The 19,716-nt window shown below is 41.9% G+C and overlaps 1 long non-coding RNA gene and 1 pseudogene across 1 annotated transcript; both read right to left on the bottom strand.

Moving 5' to 3' along the window:
* Nucleotides 1-19,716, bottom strand: part of LOC123732661 (NLR family CARD domain-containing protein 3-like) — a 233,042-nt pseudogene that overhangs the window by 2,323 nt on the left and 211,003 nt on the right.
* Nucleotides 181-13,249, bottom strand: LOC123732664 (uncharacterized). Its single transcript, XR_006763337.1, has 3 exons — nucleotides 13,190-13,249; nucleotides 5,782-5,899; nucleotides 181-210 (listed from the first exon to the last, which is right to left on the bottom strand). It is a non-coding gene; the product is annotated as an uncharacterized lncRNA (long non-coding RNA).

The following is a 19,716-nucleotide window of genomic DNA, read 5'->3' as shown; positions in this document are numbered from 1 at the left end:
ATAAAGGAGAGAGAGATACTGATCCTCTAACAGAGTAGACCATCCACTACAGAGATAAAGGAGAGAGAGATACTGATCCTTTAACAGAGTAGACCATCCACTACAGAGATAAAGGAGAGAGAGAGATACTGATCCTCTAACAGAGTAGACCATCCACTACAGAGATAAAGGAGAGAGAGATACTGATCCTCTAACAGAGTAGACCATCCACTACAGAGATAAAGGAGAGAGAGAGACTTCTAGATGTTACTACTGATCCTCTAACAGAGTAGACCATCCCCTACAGAGTTAAAAGAGGGGGCAGTAATTCCTCTAATAAACTTAGTTCAAACAAACTACACATTACAAAACAAATCTATATGACATCTTGAAGATTCTCCTCTTCACTATTAATATTATTCTGACTAGTGACAGGTCAAAGGTAACTGATCCACCACCATTGGAGTTGACAGGATGATCCATGGAGAAATCACTGTTCATAGACAGACAGACAGCTGGGAACAGTATACTCTGTTCATAGACAGACAGACAGCTGGGAACAGTATACTCTGTTCATAGACAGACAGCTGGGAACAGTATAATGTGTTCATAGACAGACAGCTGGGAACAGTATAATGTGTTCATAGACAGACAGCTGGGAACAGTATACTCTGTTCATAGACAGACAGCTGGGAACAGTATACTGTGTTCATAGACAGACAGACAGCTGGGAACATTATACTGTGTTCATAGACAGACAGACAGCTGGGAACAGTATACTCTGTTCATAGACAGACAGCTTGGAACAGTATACTGTGTTCATAGACAGACAGCTGGGAACAGTATACTCTGTTCATAGACAGACAGACAGCTGGGAACAGTATACTGTGTTCATAGACAGACAGACAACTGGGAACATTATACTGTGTTCATAGACAGACAGACAGCTGGGAACAGTATACTGTGTTCATAGACAGACAGCTGGGAACAGTATACTGTGTTCATAAACAGACAGACAGCTGGGAACATTATACTGTGTTCATAGACAGACAGACAGCTGGGAACAGTATACTCTGTTCATAGACAGACAGACAGCTGGGAACAGTATACTGTGTTCATAGACAGACAGACAGCTGGGAACAGTATACTCTGTTCATAGACAGACAGCTGGGAACATTATACTGTGTTCATAGACAGACAGATGGGAACAGTATACTGTGTTCATAGACAGACAGCTGGGAACAGTATACTGTGTTCATAGACAGACAGCTGGGAACAGTATACTCTGTTCATAGACAGACAGCTGGGAACAGTATACTGTGTTCATAGACAGACAGCTGGGAACAGTATACTGTGTTCATAGACAGACAGCTGGGAACATTATACTGTGTTCATAGACAGACCGACAGCTGGGAACAGTATACTCTGTTCATAGACAGACAGACAGCTGGGAACAGTATACTCTGTTCATAGACAGACAGCTGGGAACAGTATAATGTGTTCATAGACAGACAGACAGCTGGGAACAGTATACTGTGTTCATAGACAGACAGACAGCTGGGAACAGTATACTGTGTTCATAGACAGACAGCTTGGAACAGTATACTCTGTTCATAGACAGACAGCTGGGAACAGTATACTGTGTTCATAGACAGACAGCTGGGAACATTATACTGTGTTCATAGACAGACAGATGGGAACAGTATACTCTGTTCATAGACAGACAGCTGGGAACAGTATACTGTGTTCATAGACAGACAGCTGGGAACATTATACTGTGTTCATAGACAGACAGACAGCTGGGAACAGTATACTCTGTTCATAGACAGACAGACAGCTGGGAACAGTATACTCTGTTCATAGACAGACAGCTGGGAACAGTATAATGTGTTCATAGACAGACAGACAGCTGGGAACAGTATACTGTGTTCATAGACAGACAGCTTGGAACAGTATACTGTGTTCATAGACAGACAGCTGGGAACAGTATAATGTGTTCATAGACAGACAGACAGCTGGGAACAGTATACTGTGTTCATAGACAGACAGATGGGAACAGTATACTGTGTTCATAGACAGACAGACAGATGGGAACAGTATACTCTGTTCATAGACAGACAGCTGGGAACAGTATACTCTGTTCATAGACAGACAGCTGGTAACAGTATACTCTGTTCACAGACAGAGTTTTGATCAAATCTATGGACAAAAAAATACCTCTATCTGATAATCACACTCTGCTATTTATTGCTGCCCAGAAGATATAACTAATGTGCATTGTGAACGAATAATGAAGCTCTGAGTAATAAACCTATTTGACACAGTTGGCTGGAAAGCCTCAATGCTTCAGGAAGTGTCACGACTTCTGCCGAAGTCGATGCCTCTCCTTGTTCGGCGGTCGACGTCGCCGGTCTTCTAGCCATCGCCGATCCATTTTTCATTTGTTTTGTCTCGTTTTCCCACACACCTGGTTCTCATTTCCCTCATTATGTGTTGTGTATTTAACCCTCTGTTTCCCCCATGTCTTTGTGTGGTATTGTTTATCTGTTCATGTACGTGCACGTTAGGCTGGTTGCGCTGGGTTATGTTCAACCCATATTTGTATTTTCGTGTTCGTTTGTGCCGTGTGCTTTTGGTTCGCCAAATAAAAGGCTCCGTTTTGCTACCAAATATCTGCTCTCCTGCGCCTGACTTCCTACAGCCCTTCACGCATACCTTGACAGGAAGCTTTGTTTCAACATCACTGCAGTGACCCCCAGCAGTTTGAGAGCTAGCACATCTGATTCATCTCGTCACGGCAGGTAGCCTAGAGTTAAGAGCATTGGGGCAGTAACTGAAAGGTCGCTGGTTTAAATCCCCGAGCTGACTAGATGACAAATCTTTTGATGTGCCCTTGAGCAATGCACTTAACCCTAGTTGCTATGGATCAGAGTGTCTGCTAAATGACTAAAATGTTACATTTAAACACGATAATAACACCTATGGAATGTTAACAATATATTATGGCTAACCAGAATGCAAAACAAATGTCAGGTTCTTCAAAATAATCTATAAAGAACCTTTGAGATTGACCTCCATAAAGGTTCTATAAAGAACCATAACAAAGGGATGTTTATAGAACTATCCTCCATAAAGGTTCTATAAAGAACCATAACAAAGGGATGTTTATAGCCACAAAAAGGGTTGTAACTTTAATTGTGTGATTGCAGTAATTACATTTATTGTGTAATTGCTGTATTCATTTTATTGTGTGATTGCTGTAATTACTTTTGTGTAACTGCTGTAATTACTTGTACTGTGTAATTGCTGTAAGTACTTTTATTGTCTAGAAGCTGATCCTTCATCAGTATTGTGAAATAATTATAATGTTAAGTAAAGATTTAAATGGAGAAAACTGATCTGAGAGCAGCGCTCCCTTTCTTTCCATCCTATCAGAATTGATACATGCTCCACCAGACGTGATACCTTGTAGTGCTGCTGATCCAGTTTCTACTGGTCTGACTGAGGATATGAACTCTGACCTGTTCACCAGATGTGATACCTTGTAGTGCTGCTGATCCAGTTTCTACTGGTCTGACTGAGGATATGAACTCTGACCTGTTCACCAGACGTGATACCTTGTTGTGCTGCTGATCCAGTTTCTACTGGTCTGACTGAGGATATGAACTCTGACTGAGGTTATCAGTATCGACACATGCTCCAACGACGCACATAGCGACCATTCTCTGTTTTAGGAAACTCATGTTATTTCTTCGGCCATTGTAGGAAAGATACATCTTTAAAACACCTGTAAGCCTAAATGCCATCACTTTCAGGAAACCGTCCCCAGAGAGACTTACAGTAAAGTTGCCGTATATTAATTTGATAATCTATTGTGTCAGAAATGTTCCTGCACAGCAGAAAATGCAAAATGGTAGTGTATTTGAGGTTTAAAAAGGCTTCTAAAGTTTGTAATTTCCAGGTTAAAATGTCACACTTGATATTGAAAAAACACAAATGTGATAAAAATTGTGGAAATATTGGAAATAAACGTAATACATTCTGAAACAGTATTGTTGTCTCACCTCTTAGCTTTGGTCTCATGTTCCCCAGAGAGACTCATTTTAGAACACTGACCCCTAAACAGAGATCCAGCATGTTGGTTGTGGTTAACACAGTGACAACTAAACAGAGATCCAGCATGTTGGTTGTGGTTAACACAGTAACAACTAAACAGAGATCCAGCATGTTGGTTGTGGTTAACACAGTGACAACTAAACAGAGATCCAGCATGTTGGTTAACACAGTGACAACTAAACAGAGATCCAGCATGTTGGTTGTGGTTAACACAGTGACAACTAAACAGAGATCCAACATGTTGGTTGTGGTCAACACAGTGACAACTAAACAGAGATCCAGCATGTTGGTTGTGGTTAACACAGTGACAACTAAACAGAGATCCAGCATGTTGGTTAACACAGTGACAACTAAACAGAGATCCAGCATGTTGGTTAACACAGTGACAACTAAACAGAGATCCAGCATGTTGGTTGTGGTTAACACAGTGACAACTAAACAGAGATCCAGCATGTTGGTTGTGGTTAACACAGTGACAACTAAACAGAGATCCAGCATGTTGGTTGTGGTTAACACAGTGACAACTAAACAGAGATCCAGCATGTTGGTTGTGGTTAACACAGTGACAACTAAACAGAGATCCAGCATGTTGGTTGTGGTTAACACAGTGACAACTAAACAGAGATCCAGCATGTTGGTTGTGGTTTACACAGTGACAACTAAACAGAGATCCAGCATGTTGGTTGTGGTTAACACAGTGACAACTAAACAGAGATCTAACATGTTGGTTGTGGTTAACACAGTGACAACTAAACATTGATCTAACATGTTGGTTGTGGTTAACACAGTAACAACTAAACAGAGATCCAGCATGTTGGTTGTGGTTAACACAGTGACAACTAAACAGAGATCCAGCATGTTGGTTGTGGTTAACACAGTGACAACTAAACAGCGATCCAGCATGTTGGTTGTGGTTAACACAGTGACAACTAAACAGAGATCCAGCATGTTGGTTGTGGTCAACACAGTGACAACTAAACAGAGATCCAGCATGTTGGTTGTGGTCAACACAGTGACAACTAAACAGAGATCCAGCATGTTGGTTGTGGTTAACACAGTGACAACTAAACAGAGATCCAGCATGTTGGTTGGGGTTAACACAGTGACAACTAAACAGAGATCCAGCATGTTGGTTGTGGTTAACACAGTGACAACTAAACAGAGATCCAGCATGTTGGTTGTGGTCAACACAGTGACAACTAAACAGAGATCCAGCATATTGGTTGTGGTTAACACAGTAACAACTAAACAGAGATCCAGCATGTTGGTTGTGGTTAACACAGTGACAACTAAACAGAGATCCAGCATGTTGGTTGTGGTTAACACAGTAATTCTTTAATGTCAATTGTTCTCATGTGTTCATTATCTCTTTGAGAAATAAAATATTTACTAACAGACATAGAAACTGTCAGGTGATTTAATGCATCACATGAACATGTAGTTGTGACATTTCATCTCCATGGTAACTGTCAATAATAATAATAATAAAATGTGTCACTGTTTGTCTCACACACACACACAGGGAGGGAATGTTGTGTTTGTTTAATATTGTTTTAGGACTATGAAAATGGACAAAAGGATTAGCCGATGGATTATGAAAACAACAAAAATAATGGGAGAAATGGGAGAAATGACTAGAGAGAGTGTTTTTTAACTCACTGACCATGACCCATGAGTTCTTCTTACCTTTGTTCAGTAGAAAAGTCTCCCCTCTCTAAACGCTATAGGTTGCAGCATAGACCGGTCACTCTTCATGGACACACAGCTGGGTACAGGGGAGGCTGGTCTCTCCTGCTTGATTGGGCTTCAACACAACAGAGACAAACATCACATCTCTCATCTACTCTGAGCTCAGATGGGGAAACATAAGAAGAGGTTCATTCCAAAACGCTATATATCCATTTTCAGAAATGTTCTTTAATTAGCTTTTATTGTTTAAAGAAATTATGAAAGAGATTGGTGTGTTTTTTCACTATCTATGTCACGTCCTGACCAGCAGAGGGTGTTGTGTAGTTTTGGTTAGGACGTGGCAGAGTATGTCTGTGTATGTGTGTTCTGGGTGTTGTATTTCTATGTGGGTCTGTATGGCTCCCGATCAGGGACAGCTGGTGATCGTTGTTCCTGATTGGGAGTCATATAATTAGGAGTATGTTTGTCACTTGGGTTTGTGGGTGGTTGTGCTGACACTGCTAGTCTTTTGGGATGTACGTAGCATGTTATTAGTCATTCTGTTTATTGTTTTTTCCCGTGGATACTTTGCTCTTATATATTAAAAAGATGAGTATCTACATTTCACTTACTGCAGTTTGGTCTCTTCAACATGGCTGTAATTATGACAGAACCACCCACCACAACAAGACCAAGCAGCGGAAAAGGGAGCAGGACGCTGAATATATGGACTATTCTGAGGAAATAGACTTCGACATGGACACTTGTGAGAAATGGACTTGGGAACAGATTCTGGCCGGAGAGGGCCCGTGGCGAAAGGCTGGTGAGGACCGGGAACGCTACCGGGGTACATGACTGGCGAGGAAGCCGGAGATGCACCCCCAATAATTTTTTTGGGGGGGGCACACGGGTAGTTTGGCTAGGCCTAGGAAGAGCCATAAGCCAGCTACCCGTGAGTACATGGAGGAGCGTATGGAGTGGAGGGCGCCGTGTTTCGCTGAGGTGCGCACTCTCTCGCCCATACGCACGCACAGTCCGGTGCGCGCCATTCCAGCCCCTCGCAGATGCCGTGCTAGAGTGGGCATCCAGCCTGGTAGGAGGATGCCTGCGCAGCGCGTCTGGTCGCCGGTACGCCTCCTAGGACCAGGCTACCCTACTCCCCGCTCTATGCACGGCAACCATCAGGCCCCTGCACAGCCCAGTTCGCCCTGTACCAGCACCCCGCTCGTACAGGGCTGTTAGTTCCATCCAGCCAGGATGGGTTGTGCAGGTGGTGCGGTCACGGCCACCTGTGCGCCTCCATGGCCCAGTCTATCCGGTTCCTGCCTCTCGTGCTATCTCAGAAGTGAGTTCCTCCAGTCTGGCACGACCAGTACCAGCAACCCGGACCAAGCTTCCCATGAGTTGGCCTAGTCCTATTCAGCCTGTTCCCGCTCCTCGCACTAGCCCTAGGGTGCGTGTCTTCAGCCTGGTACCACCTCTACCAGCCCCACGCACCAGGCTTCCAGTGCGTCGGCCCAGCCTCAAGAGCCCGGCACCAGTGTGCAGTCCAGAGTATCCGGCACCAGTGTGCGGTCCAGAGTATCCGGCACCAGTGTGCAGTCCAGAGTATCCGGCACCAGTGTGCAGTCCAGAGTATCCGGCACCAGTGTGCAGTCCAGAGTATCCGGCACCAGTGTCTAGTCCGGAACCGAGGAGACTGCCTGCGACCCGGAACCGAGGGAGTCTGCCTGCGACCCGGAACCGAGGGAGTCTGCCTGCGACCCGGAACCGAGGGAGTCTGCCTGCGACCCGGAACTGAAGGAGTCTACCTGCGACTCAGAACTGAATGTGACTAACTGTGTATTGAATGAGTCTGCCTACAGCGTGGAAATGAAGGAACCTGCCCACGATCCACAACGGATTGAGCCTGTCTACAACCCGGACCCCAATGAGTCTGCCTACAACCTGGAGGGCAGGAGGCCGGAACCAGAGCCACCTCCAGGATAGTTGGGGAGGGAGGGTGTAGCACAGTGCCGTTGTTGACGGCAGCCACCCTCCCTTCCCTCCCTTATTGTTTAGGGGTATTTGTATTTGTTTTTCTTGTGGTTTTGGGGGATTTTGTGGTTTCTTTTTTTAGGTGCATTCGGGTATGCACCTTTAGGGAGTACTGTCACGTCCTGACCAGCAGAGGGTGTTGTGTAGTTTTGGTCAGGACGTGGCAGAGTATGTCTGTATGTGTGTTCTGGGTGTTGTATTTCTATGTGGGTCTGTGTGGCTCCCGAACAGGGACAGCTGGTGATCATTGTTCCTGATTGGGAGTCATATAATTAGGAGTATGTTTGTCACTTGGGTTTGTGGGTGGTTGTGCTAACACCGCTAGTCTTTTGTTTGTATGTAGCCTGTTAGCCTGTAGTTAGTAGTTATTGTTTTTCCTGTGGATGCTTTGCTCGTATATATTAAAAAGATGAGTATCCACATTCCGTCTGCAGTTTGGTCCATTCAACACAGCAACAACCGTTACTAATATGCTGCTGTAAATAGGCATACTAGGTTATTGTACTTCATCAGCCAGTTAGCTTCAACAGGACACATGTCCTACCATCAGCCAGTAAGCTTCAACAGGACACATGTCCTACCATCAGCCAGTAAGCTTCAACAGGACACATGTCCTACCATCAGCCAGTAAGGTTCAACAGGACACATGTCCTACCATCAGCCAGTTAGCTTTAACAGGACACATGTCCTACCATCAGCCAGTTTACTTCAACAGGACACATGTCCTACCATCAGCCAGTAAGCTTCAACAGGACACATGTCCTACCATCAGCCAGTAAGCTTCAACAGGACACATGTCCTACCATCAGCCAGTTAGCTTCAACAGGACACATGTCCTACCATCAGCCAGTTAGCTTCAACAGGACACATGTCCTACCATTTGAAATGATGGTGTGAGGAACACTTCCCTGCTGAAATATATGGGTTGGTCAACAGTACATTCCACTCTGTATCAGATTTTCATTGATACACCGTTAACTGATTTAAAGTTAAACATAAAAACGAGTGATAGGTTACTGTTAGATAGTGATAGGCTCCTGTTAGATAGTGCTAGGCTACTGCTAGATAGTGATAGGCTCCTGTTAGATAGTGATAGGCTACTGCTAGATAGTGATAGGCTCCTGTTAGATAGTGATAGGCTCCTGTTAGATAGTGATAGGCTACTGCTAGATAGTGATAGGCTCCTGTTAGATAGTGATAGGCTACTGCTAGATAGTGATAGGCTCCTGTTAGATAGTGATAGGCTCCTGTTAGATAGTGATAGGCTACTGCTAGATAGTGATAGGCTCCTGTTAGATAGTGATAGGCTCCTGTTAGATAGTGATAGGCTCCTGTTAGATAGTGATAGGCTACTGCTAGATAGTGATAGGCTACTGCTAGATAGTGATAGGCTACTGCTAGATAGTGATAGGCTACTGCTAGATAGTGATAGGCTCCTGTTAGATAGTGATAGGCTCCTGTTAGATAGTGATAGGCTCCTGTTAGATAGTGATAGGCTACTGTTAGATAGTGATAGGCTCCTGTTAGATAGTGATAGGCTCCTGTTAGATAGTGATAGGCTACTGCTAGATAGTGATAGGCTACTGTTAGATAGTGATAGTCTTTTGGTACGTAGCCTGTTAGTCGTTTGTTTTTGTTGTTGTTTATTGTTTTTCCCGTGGATACTTTGCTCTTATATATTAAAAAGATGAGTATCTACATTTCACCTGCTGCAGTTTGGTCTCTTCAACACGGCTGTAATTATGACAATCTAATCATGGCATGGGGTTGTTCAATGACAGACATGTATTTGTTTAAAATCTATCACTTGATGGTTTCATTTCAGAGACAAATAATCATGTTTTTTTTCTAAATGCTACATACACAGTAATAATATATCTCTGCCTCACTGTCAGAGAAATCAGTAGTACTGCTAGGTTTTACAGTCAAATGTGACCGACCGTCTCAATTCGGTCGTATGTAGCAACATTTGAAATAGTGTTTTTACATTAGATAATTTTACCTTTATTTAACTAGGCAAGTCAGTTAAGAACAAATTCTTATTTACAATGATGGCCTAGGAACAGTGGGTTAACTGCCTTGTTCAGTGGCAGAAAGACAGATTTTTTTTCCTTGTCAGCTCAGGGATTCAATCTACCAACCTTTCCTTTCGGTTACAAGTCCAGCGCTCTAACCTGCGGTAGCCTAGAAAAGTAGAGATTCTCAGCCCCGCCAAAAAGCTTGTGTCAGCACTACGCCTTCTTGTGGATGGAATGAACTACTTACTAGGGACATAAGGTAATGTTATGAAATTGGGCTCCATGTAATTAACTAGTTTTCATCAGAAAAAAAACATTGTTAAAAATGGAATATGTCCAGCCTACTTGAGGCGCCCTGAAAATAATATTCAAAAGTTTGGTCCTGGACACAGAGGGGTTAAACATTAAAGTTACCATCCATCTAGTGAAGAGAGGAGAACCGGACAGAGGTAGCCAGCATCAGTCAACGAGAGAGGGAGGATAGGATAACTGGGATGCTGCTGGTAGAGTAGCTAGCTAGCTAGCTTACCGAGCTGTACCGACTAGCTAGGATAACTAGGATGCTGCTGGTAGAATAGCTAGCTAGCTTACCGAGCTGTACCGACTAGCTTGGATAACTAGGATGCTGCTGGTAGAGTAGCTAGCTAACTTACCTAGCTGTAAAGACTAGCTACGATAACTAGGATGCTGCAGGTAGAGTATCTAGCTAGCTTACCTAGCTGTACCGACTAGCTAGGATAACTAGGATGCTGCTGGTAGAGTAGCTAGCTAGCTTACCTAGCTGTACCGACTAGCTAGGATGCTGCTGGTAGAGTATCTAGCTAGCTTACCTAGCTGTACCGACTAGCTAGGATAACTAGGATGCTACTGGTAGAGTAGCTAGCTAGCTTACCTAGCTGTACCGACTAGCTAGGATAACTAGGATGCTGCTGGTAGAGTAGCTAGCTAGCTTACCTAGCTAGGATAACTAGGATGCTGCTGGTAGAGTAGCTAGCTAGCTTACCTAGCTGTACCGACTAGATAGGATAACTAGGATGCTGCTGGTAGAGTATCTAGCTAGCTTACCTAGCTGTACCGACTAGCTAGGATAACTAGGATGCTGCTGGTAGAGTAGCTAGCTAGCTTACCTAGCTGTACCGACTAGCTAGGATGCTGCTGGTAGAGTATCTAGCTAGCTTACCAAGCTGTACCGACTAGCTAGGATAACTAGGATGCTGCTGGTAGAGTAGCTAGCTAGCTTACCTAGCTGTACCGACTAGCTAGGATAACTAGGATGCTACTGGTAGAGTAGCTAGCTAGCTTACCTAGCTGTACCGACTAGCTAGGATAACTAGGATGCTGCTGGTAGAGTAGCTAGCTAGCTTACCTAGCTAGGATAACTAGGATGCTGCTGGTAGAGTAGCTAGCTAGCTTACCTAGCTGTACCGACTAGATAGGATAACTAGGATGCTGCTGGTAGAGTATCTAGCTAGCTTACCTAGCTGTACCGACTAGCTAGGATAACTAGGATGCTGCTGGTAGAGTAGCTAGCTAGCTGTACCTAACTGTACCAACAAGCTAGGATAACTAGGATCCTGCTGGTAGAGTAGCTAGCTAGCTTACCTAGCTGTACCGACTAGCTTGGCTAGCTAGCAGGACGTTCGTCTGTCCCTCATCTCGATGATGACGACGAATCCAGTGAACCACAAAATGAAACAAGGATAGCAAGTGAAAAGGATCTGGCTACACTCATACGGTCCCTGACCGTAAAGCAAAAAGGAAATTGAACAATAAAACTTCGGCGTTTCAACACTGTAACAAACTCTGTCGTTATTCCCCAAGATCACCTCAGCCCACTCTGCGCGTAACCGGACAATATGCTTGGCGCCACACCGTACGTGGACGCGGACAGATCTGTTTCTGTACAGGGATGCGGGCAGTTTCAGAACGTGGACATGAGCAGTGCAACACAATCAACTAAACCCAATGTTTACAGTGGGTTAAATTAGTAATATTCATTTTTATTATTATGTTAAACAAACATTCTACGTTTTTATAACAATATTTTCAGATCTAGGCCCATGTCCACAAAGCGTCTCAGAGTAGAAAATTGGTCGTATAAGTACTGAGAATAAAGACATTTTACACTTATGGGTATAAATTAAAGCTATGCATGAAGTCTCTAGTCCCACCTAGTCGGCAGATATTTAGAACACCTCGTGAGCTGTCCTAAGTAGTTAAGAGTTAACAGCAGGTGTCTTGATAATACAATAGAATAATGCAGCGAGTCAGTGGTTCCTGAGCCACATGTAATTGCTTTGCAGTAGTTAAAAATAATGTTTTATATCTCTATATGGTCAAACCATAAATAATATATGTCTTGTGCTTTTGGCAATGATTTATGTATAATACTTATGTATAACAAGTGATACCATGTATGTCTCCAAAGCATTTTGTCTTCATTTTGGCAGATTAATTTATGCTAATTTCCCAAGATTAACTCAGGTTTTCGTCCAGCGGCTAAGGAGTTGGAGCTGTGGCAGGAGTTGGACCTGTGGTCCAAAGGTGGCTGGTTTATATCCCGGGCCGGGCACTGGAAAAAACGTGAGGAATTGATCTGACCCCTGGAGGTCTGCTGGGTTCACATCCTCAAAACGTTCACCTTTCGATGATCAGAACTCTAGAGGTTCTTCTTCACTGAACCCAAATATATATAACTTTTAGTGGTTCCATATATTAAGGAAGTGAGAGAAGCCTTTTTGGTTCTATAAGGAACCTTCTTTTCTAAGAGTGTAAAATTAACACGTTTATCTTTTGATTATTTAATTATCTACATCATGTTATTTCAAGTTATCCCTTTGGAGCGCAACATCACGTTGTTAAAAAACAATCTTAAATTGGGCATGGCTATAAATTAGGCAAATTGAAGGCATCTCGGGCGTAATCTGTGTTCGATGAAAATGAACATTGTATGCAACGTTGTAGGCAACATTATTAACAAGGGACTTGATGCCTACTACGCCAAATATATTTGTAGTTGTTAAACGTTGTGTGAAGAGTGTGTTGATATAATGGTTATATTGTCAAAATTCTGCTTGTAACAACGATCAGAATTGGTAAAAAAAAAACTATGCATTCCATTATATTAGGCAATAATTAAGAGTAGGCAAAGTGGTCGTGTCATGTGAAAATTCTATCAAATGTCTTACATTGCAACGAGTACAGTCAGGGTGCCGTGGAGCCCCTGCAGTACCTCCACAGACCCCGGATTGAGAACCCCTGATTTAGCAGATGCTCTTATCCAGAGAGATTTACAGTAAGTGCATTCATCTAAAATAGCTATTTATTTTCAAAATAAACTTAATAAATTATTCATAAAATTGTCATCTTACCTCTTAGCATTGGTGTCATGTCCCCCAGAGAGATGCATTTTAGAGGTAGGGTCCCCCTCCTCTCTCTCCCCAGAGAGATGCATTTTAGAGGCGGGGCCCCCCTCCTCTCTCTTCCCAGAGAGACTCATTTTAGAGCACTGACCCCTAAACAGAGATCCAGCATGTTGGTTAACACAGTGACAACTAAACAGAGATCCAGCATATTGGTTGTGGTTAACACAGTGACAACTAAACAGAGATCCAGCATGTTGGTTGTGGTCAACACAGTGACAACTAAACAGAGATCCAGCATGTTGGTTGTGGTCAACACAGTAACAACTAAACAGAGATCCAGCATGTTGGTTGTGGTTAACACAGTGACAACTAAACAGAGATCCAGCATGTTGGTTGTGGTCAACACAGTAACAACTAAACAGAGATCCAGCATGTTGGTTGTGGTTAACACAGTAACAACTAAACAGAGATCCAGCATGTTGGTTGTGGTTAACACAGTGACAACTAAACAGAGATCCAGCATGTTGGTTGTGGTTAACACAGTGACAACTAAACAGAGATCCAGCATGTTGGTTGTGGTTAACACAGTGACCCCTAAACAGAGATCCAGCATGTTGGTTGTGGTCTCAGAGCGAGTGACGTCACCCGATTGAAACGCTATTTGCGCGCACCACCGCTAACTAACTAGCCATTTCACATCGGTTACACAAACAGTCAGGTGATTTAATGCATCACATGAACATGTAGTCGTGACTGATATTTTCACCTTTTCTCCATGTAGTGGAACTAATAATAATAATAATAATAATGTCTAACTTTCTCTTTTAATAATTTCTCTCATTCTAGTGTGTTGCTTTGTTCAACAGGTATGATATTATTATGCTGTTACTGAATTCAGTTCATAATAACAATGTTAAGAAAAGTATGTTCAGTGGTTTCAAACCAAATTACACAGGAAGTAGGAGTTCATTGTAGTTTAGAAAACAACAAATGTTCTGATATTCTGAAAGATGATTTACAACTATGATACTTGAAAAAATTTTACAAATGGTAAAATAATCCCGATATATGAATCATATAATACGATATATGAACATTATGTTATTGAATTTGACTTGCCTACGCCCAGTTAGCGCCATTTTGTATGATTGAACTGTCACGTAGCTGTCCCGGGTGAAATGGACTTTTAGATCTGAGTGTTTTACTGTCAGTCACTATACTAAAATAACACCATACATTTAATTTCTCTACACACTTTACAATAATCACTGGGAAGATTCTTACCTTGTAGCCTGAATTCACAACCAGAACATGTCAAGTCATTGAGATATTTTCCGTTGTGCTGAGAGAGCAGCTTCCTGATAACAAGTGGCTCTGTATCTATGTTCTAGGTACAGTTGATCTTTGGATGCAATAATATCTGGTCAAAGTCTAGTGACACAACACCATAGTATATCATAAACATAACAGCAGTTGGCCAGTAAAGGCCATGACATACTATAACATGTAGAATCATTATGATGGATCCAGGTTCATACTATAACATGTAGAATCATTATGATGGATCCAGGTTCATACTATAACATGTAGAATCATTATTATGGATCCAGGTTCATACTATAAAATGTAGAATCATTATGATGGATCCAGGTTCATACTATAACATGTAGAATCATTATGATGGATCCAGGTTCATACTATAACATGTAGAATCATTATGATGGATCCAGGTTCATATTATAACATGTAGAATCATTATGATGGATCCAGGTTCATACTATAACATGTAGAATCATTATGATGGATCCAGGTTCATACTATAACATGTAGAATCATTATGATGGATCCAGGTTCATACTATAACATGTAGAATCATTATGATGGATCCAGGTTCATACTATAACATGTAGAATCATTATGATGGATCCAGGTTCATACTATAACATGTAGAATCATTATGATGGATCCAGGTTCATACTATAACATGGAGAATCATTATGATGGATCCAGGTTCATACTATAACATGTAGAATCATTATGATGGATCCAGGTTCATACTATAACATGTAGAATCATTATGATGGATCCAGGTTCATACTATAACATGTAGAATCATTATGATGGATCCAGTTTTATACTATAACATGTAGAATCATTATGATGGATCCAGGTTCATACTATAACATGTAGAATCATTATGATGGATCCAGTTTCATACTATAACATGTAGAATCATTATGATGGATCCAGTTTCATACTATAACATGTAGATTCATTATGATGGATCCAGGTTCATACTATAACATTTAGAATCATTATTATGGATCCAGGTTCATACTATAACATGTAGAATCATTATGATGGATCCAGGTTCATACTATAACATGTAGAATCATTATGATGGATCCAGGTTCATACTATAACATGGAGAATCATTATGATGGATCCAGGTTCATACTATAACATGTAGAATCATTATGATGGATCCAGGTTTATACTATAACATGTAGAATCATTATGATGGATCCAGGTTCATACTATAACATGTAGAATCATTATGATGGATCCAGGTTCATACTATAACATGTAGAATCATTATGATGGATCCAGGTTCATACTATAACATGTAGAATCATTATTATGGATCCAGGTTCATACTATAACATGTAGAATCATTATGATGGATCCAGGTTCATACTATAACATGTAGAATCATTATGATGGATCCAGGTTCATACTATAACATGTAGAATCATTATGATGGATCCAGGTTCATACTATAACATGTAGAATCATTATGATGGATCCAGGTTCATACTATAACATGTAGAATCATTATGATGGATCCAGGTTCATACTATAACATGTAGAATCATTATGATGGATCCAGGTTCATACTATAACATGTAGAATCATTATGATGGATCCAGATTCATACTATAACATGTAGAATCATTATGATGGATCCAGGTTCATACTATAACATGTAGAATCATTATGATGGATCCAGGTTCATACTATAACATGTAGAATCATTATGATGGATCCAGGTTCATACTATAACATGTAGAATCATTATGATGGATCCAGGTTCATACTATAACATGTAGAATCATTATGATGGATCCAGGTTCATACTATAACATGTAGAATCATTATGATGGATCCAGGTTCATACTATAACATGTAGAATCATTATGATGGATCCAGGTTCATACTATAACATGTAGAATCATTATGATGGATCCAGATTCATACTATAACATGTAGAATCATTATGATGGATCCAGGTTCATACTATAACATGTAGAATCATTATGATGGATCCAGGTTCATACTATAACATGTAGAATCATTATGATGGATCCAGGTTCATACTATAACATGTAGAATCATTATGATGGATCCAGGTTCATACTATAACATGTAGAATCATTATGATGGATCCAGGTTCATACTATAACATGTAGAATCATTATGATGGATCCAGGTTCATACTATAACATGTAGAATCATTATGATGGATCCAGGTTCATACTATAACATGTAGAATCATTATGATGGATCCATTTTCAGCCTTTAACCATTGCCCTTCATTCTCTAGACTTCCAGGTAATACATAGATCTCCACCAGGTGAATCTCCTCGCTGGATTCATGTTGAAACAGCTATGAACAGGTGATCTTGGTTGGCCACTTGTATATTACTCTAAATTATAAAGCCTGTCTTGTTGTTCTTCTTCTCTGCTGCAGATATAATGTCCAGCTTCTTGGACTTCTGAGACACGTGTGCTGTACAATGTATCACTGTGGCTTTAAATGCCATAAAATCCACTTTCTACACAAAGAGTGTATCCCAGTGCCGGAATTATAACATATATTGGGGGGACACATCCAATATTGAAATATGCTCAAAATATCCCCCAAATATATTGATATAAATAATATAAATAAATAAAAGATTTGCTGTGCTATTTCATTACTTTCAAATGTATTAAAAAGTGTAAAACTAGAATGTAATATGAGTGTTACGTAGGCTATATCACTGTCGATTGTGATGTTTTAACGTCAACGTCAATACGTCATTTTGCGCTGGAACTGTAATTGTGGAAATAAATAATATTTTGCTAAAAAGTGTCAGTAATTGCATGGAGTGGAAACAAAAGTTTTTGGTGAAAATGGACCGATTTGCGAGTGCTAATCAATCAACCATCACTAAAGTTACCTGGAACGTTAATTAGCCACACATTCACCCAGCGACCAACAATGGTGCTCACGGACGTATTCAACTAACGTTAATGTCTTTATTACGTTCTATTGGTCAGAAAGCCCAGGTGAAGTCTGAGTAAAGTGTCAATCATTTATGTTGTGCTGCATCTGTAATTTATGTAGACAGTAGTAGCTTTAATTTATTACATATTCCTATAGTATACTGTATAGCTGTTCTGTATAACTGTACTGTATAGGATACTGTATAGCTGTACTGTATAACTGTACTCTATAGTATACTGTATAGCTGTTCTGTATAACTGTACTGTATAGTATACTGTATAGTGTACTGTATAACTGTACTCTATAGTATACTGTATAACTGTACTGTATAGTATACTGTATAGCTGTACTTCCTTATGATAAATAGCATTATTAGTGTTTGTTTGATTAAAGTGAAAACAGTTTTATTACAGTCAGCTTTCATTCACAGTGATGTCATCATGAGGAAGAGGAAGGGTGGCAGTGACCTTCATCAGTTTTATTACAGTCAGCTTTAATTTACAGTGATGTCATCATGAGGAAGAGGAAGGGTGGCAGTGACATTCATCAGATTTTTGAGCCTCAGAAAATAAGAAAAGTCAGTTGAGAGAAAATGAGAACCAATCAGATGATAGAAGTCTACAGTAGAACAAGAGATGAGTCAATGTTTCTATAATAATCACCAGTCAGATTCACGTCATTTAGCAGACGCTCTTATCCAGAGCGACTTATAGTAGTGAATGCATATATTTCATAATTTTTTTTCTCTGTACTGGTCCCCCGTGGGAATCGAACCCACAACCCTGGCGTTGCAAACACCATGCTCTACCAACTGAGCAACAAGGGACAGATGATAGAAGTCCACAGTAGAACAAGAGATGAGTCAATGTTTCTATAATAATAATCATTGCCGTTCAGATTAGAAATGGTTAGTAATCCATTCCTGAACGTCAGGGCAAGAAACACCACTTGTTTACTGATAATATTTATTTCATTTTCACTCTGGTGCGTTCAGAGTAAAGAGAGAGAGGGAGAGAGAGAGCATGAGGATGGTGACAGGACAGGAAGAGAGAGAGCATGAGGATGGTGACAGGACAGGGAGAGAGAGAGCACGAGGATGGTGACAGGACAGGGAGAGAGAGAGAGCATGAGGATGGTGACAGGGCAGGGAGAGAGAGAGCATGAGGATGGTGACAGGACAGGGAGAGAGAGAGCATGAGGATGGTGACGGGGCAGGAGAGAGAGAGAGAGAGCATGAGGATGGTGACAGGACAGGGAGAGAGAGAGCATGAGGATGGTGACGGGGCAGGGAGAGAGAGAGCATGAGGATGGTGACAGGACAGGGATAGAGAGAGCATGAGGATGGTGACAGGACAGGGATAGAGAGAGAGAGAGCATGAGGATGGTGACAGGGCAGGGAGAGAGAGAGCATGAGGATGGTGACAGGGCAGGGAGAGAGAGAGCATGAGGATGGTGACAGGACAGGGAGAGAGAGAGCATGAGGATGGTGACAGGACAGGGATAGAGAGAGCATGATGATGGTGACAGGACAGGGAGAGAGAGCATGAGGATGGTGACAGGACAGGGAGAGAGAGAGAGCATGAGGATGGTGACAGGACAGGGAGAGAGAGAGCATGAGGATGGTGACAGGACAGGGAGAGAGAGAGAGCATGAGGATGGTGACAGGACAGGGAGAGAGAGAGCATGAGGATGGTGACAGGACAGGGAGAGAGAGAGAGCATGAGGATGGTGACAGGACAGGGAGAGAGAGAGAGAGAGCATGAGGATGGTGACAGGACAGGGAGAGAGAGAGCATGAGGATGGTGACAGGACAGGGAGAGAGAGAGCATGAGGATGGTGACAGGACAGGGAGAGAGAGAGCATGAGGATGGTGACAGGACAGGGAGAGAGAGAGAGCATGAGGATGGTGACAGGACAGGGAGAGAGAGCATGAGGATGGTGACAGGACAGGGCAGAGAGAGAGCATGAGGATGGTGACAGGACAGGGAGAGAGAGAGCATGAGGATGGTGACAGAACAGGGAGAGAGAGAGCATGAGGATGGTGACAGGACAGGGAGAGAGAGAGCATGAGGATGGTGACAGGGCAGGGAGAGAGAGAGCATGAGGATGGTGACAGGGCAGGGAGAGAGAGAGCATGAGGATGGTGACAGGGCAGAGAGAGAGAGCATGAGGATGGTGACGAGAGAGAGAGAGAGAGAGAGAGAGAGAGAGAGAGAGAGAGAGATGTGAATGTCATACCTAGTCCAACCCTGTCAAATAGGAC

This window comes from Salmo salar, unplaced genomic scaffold (assembly GCF_905237065.1).
Source record: "Salmo salar unplaced genomic scaffold, Ssal_v3.1, whole genome shotgun sequence".
NCBI lineage: Eukaryota > Metazoa > Chordata > Actinopteri > Salmoniformes > Salmonidae > Salmo > Salmo salar.
The sequence above is the reverse complement of the archived record's forward strand: the minus strand, read 5'-3'. Positions and strand labels throughout refer to the sequence as shown.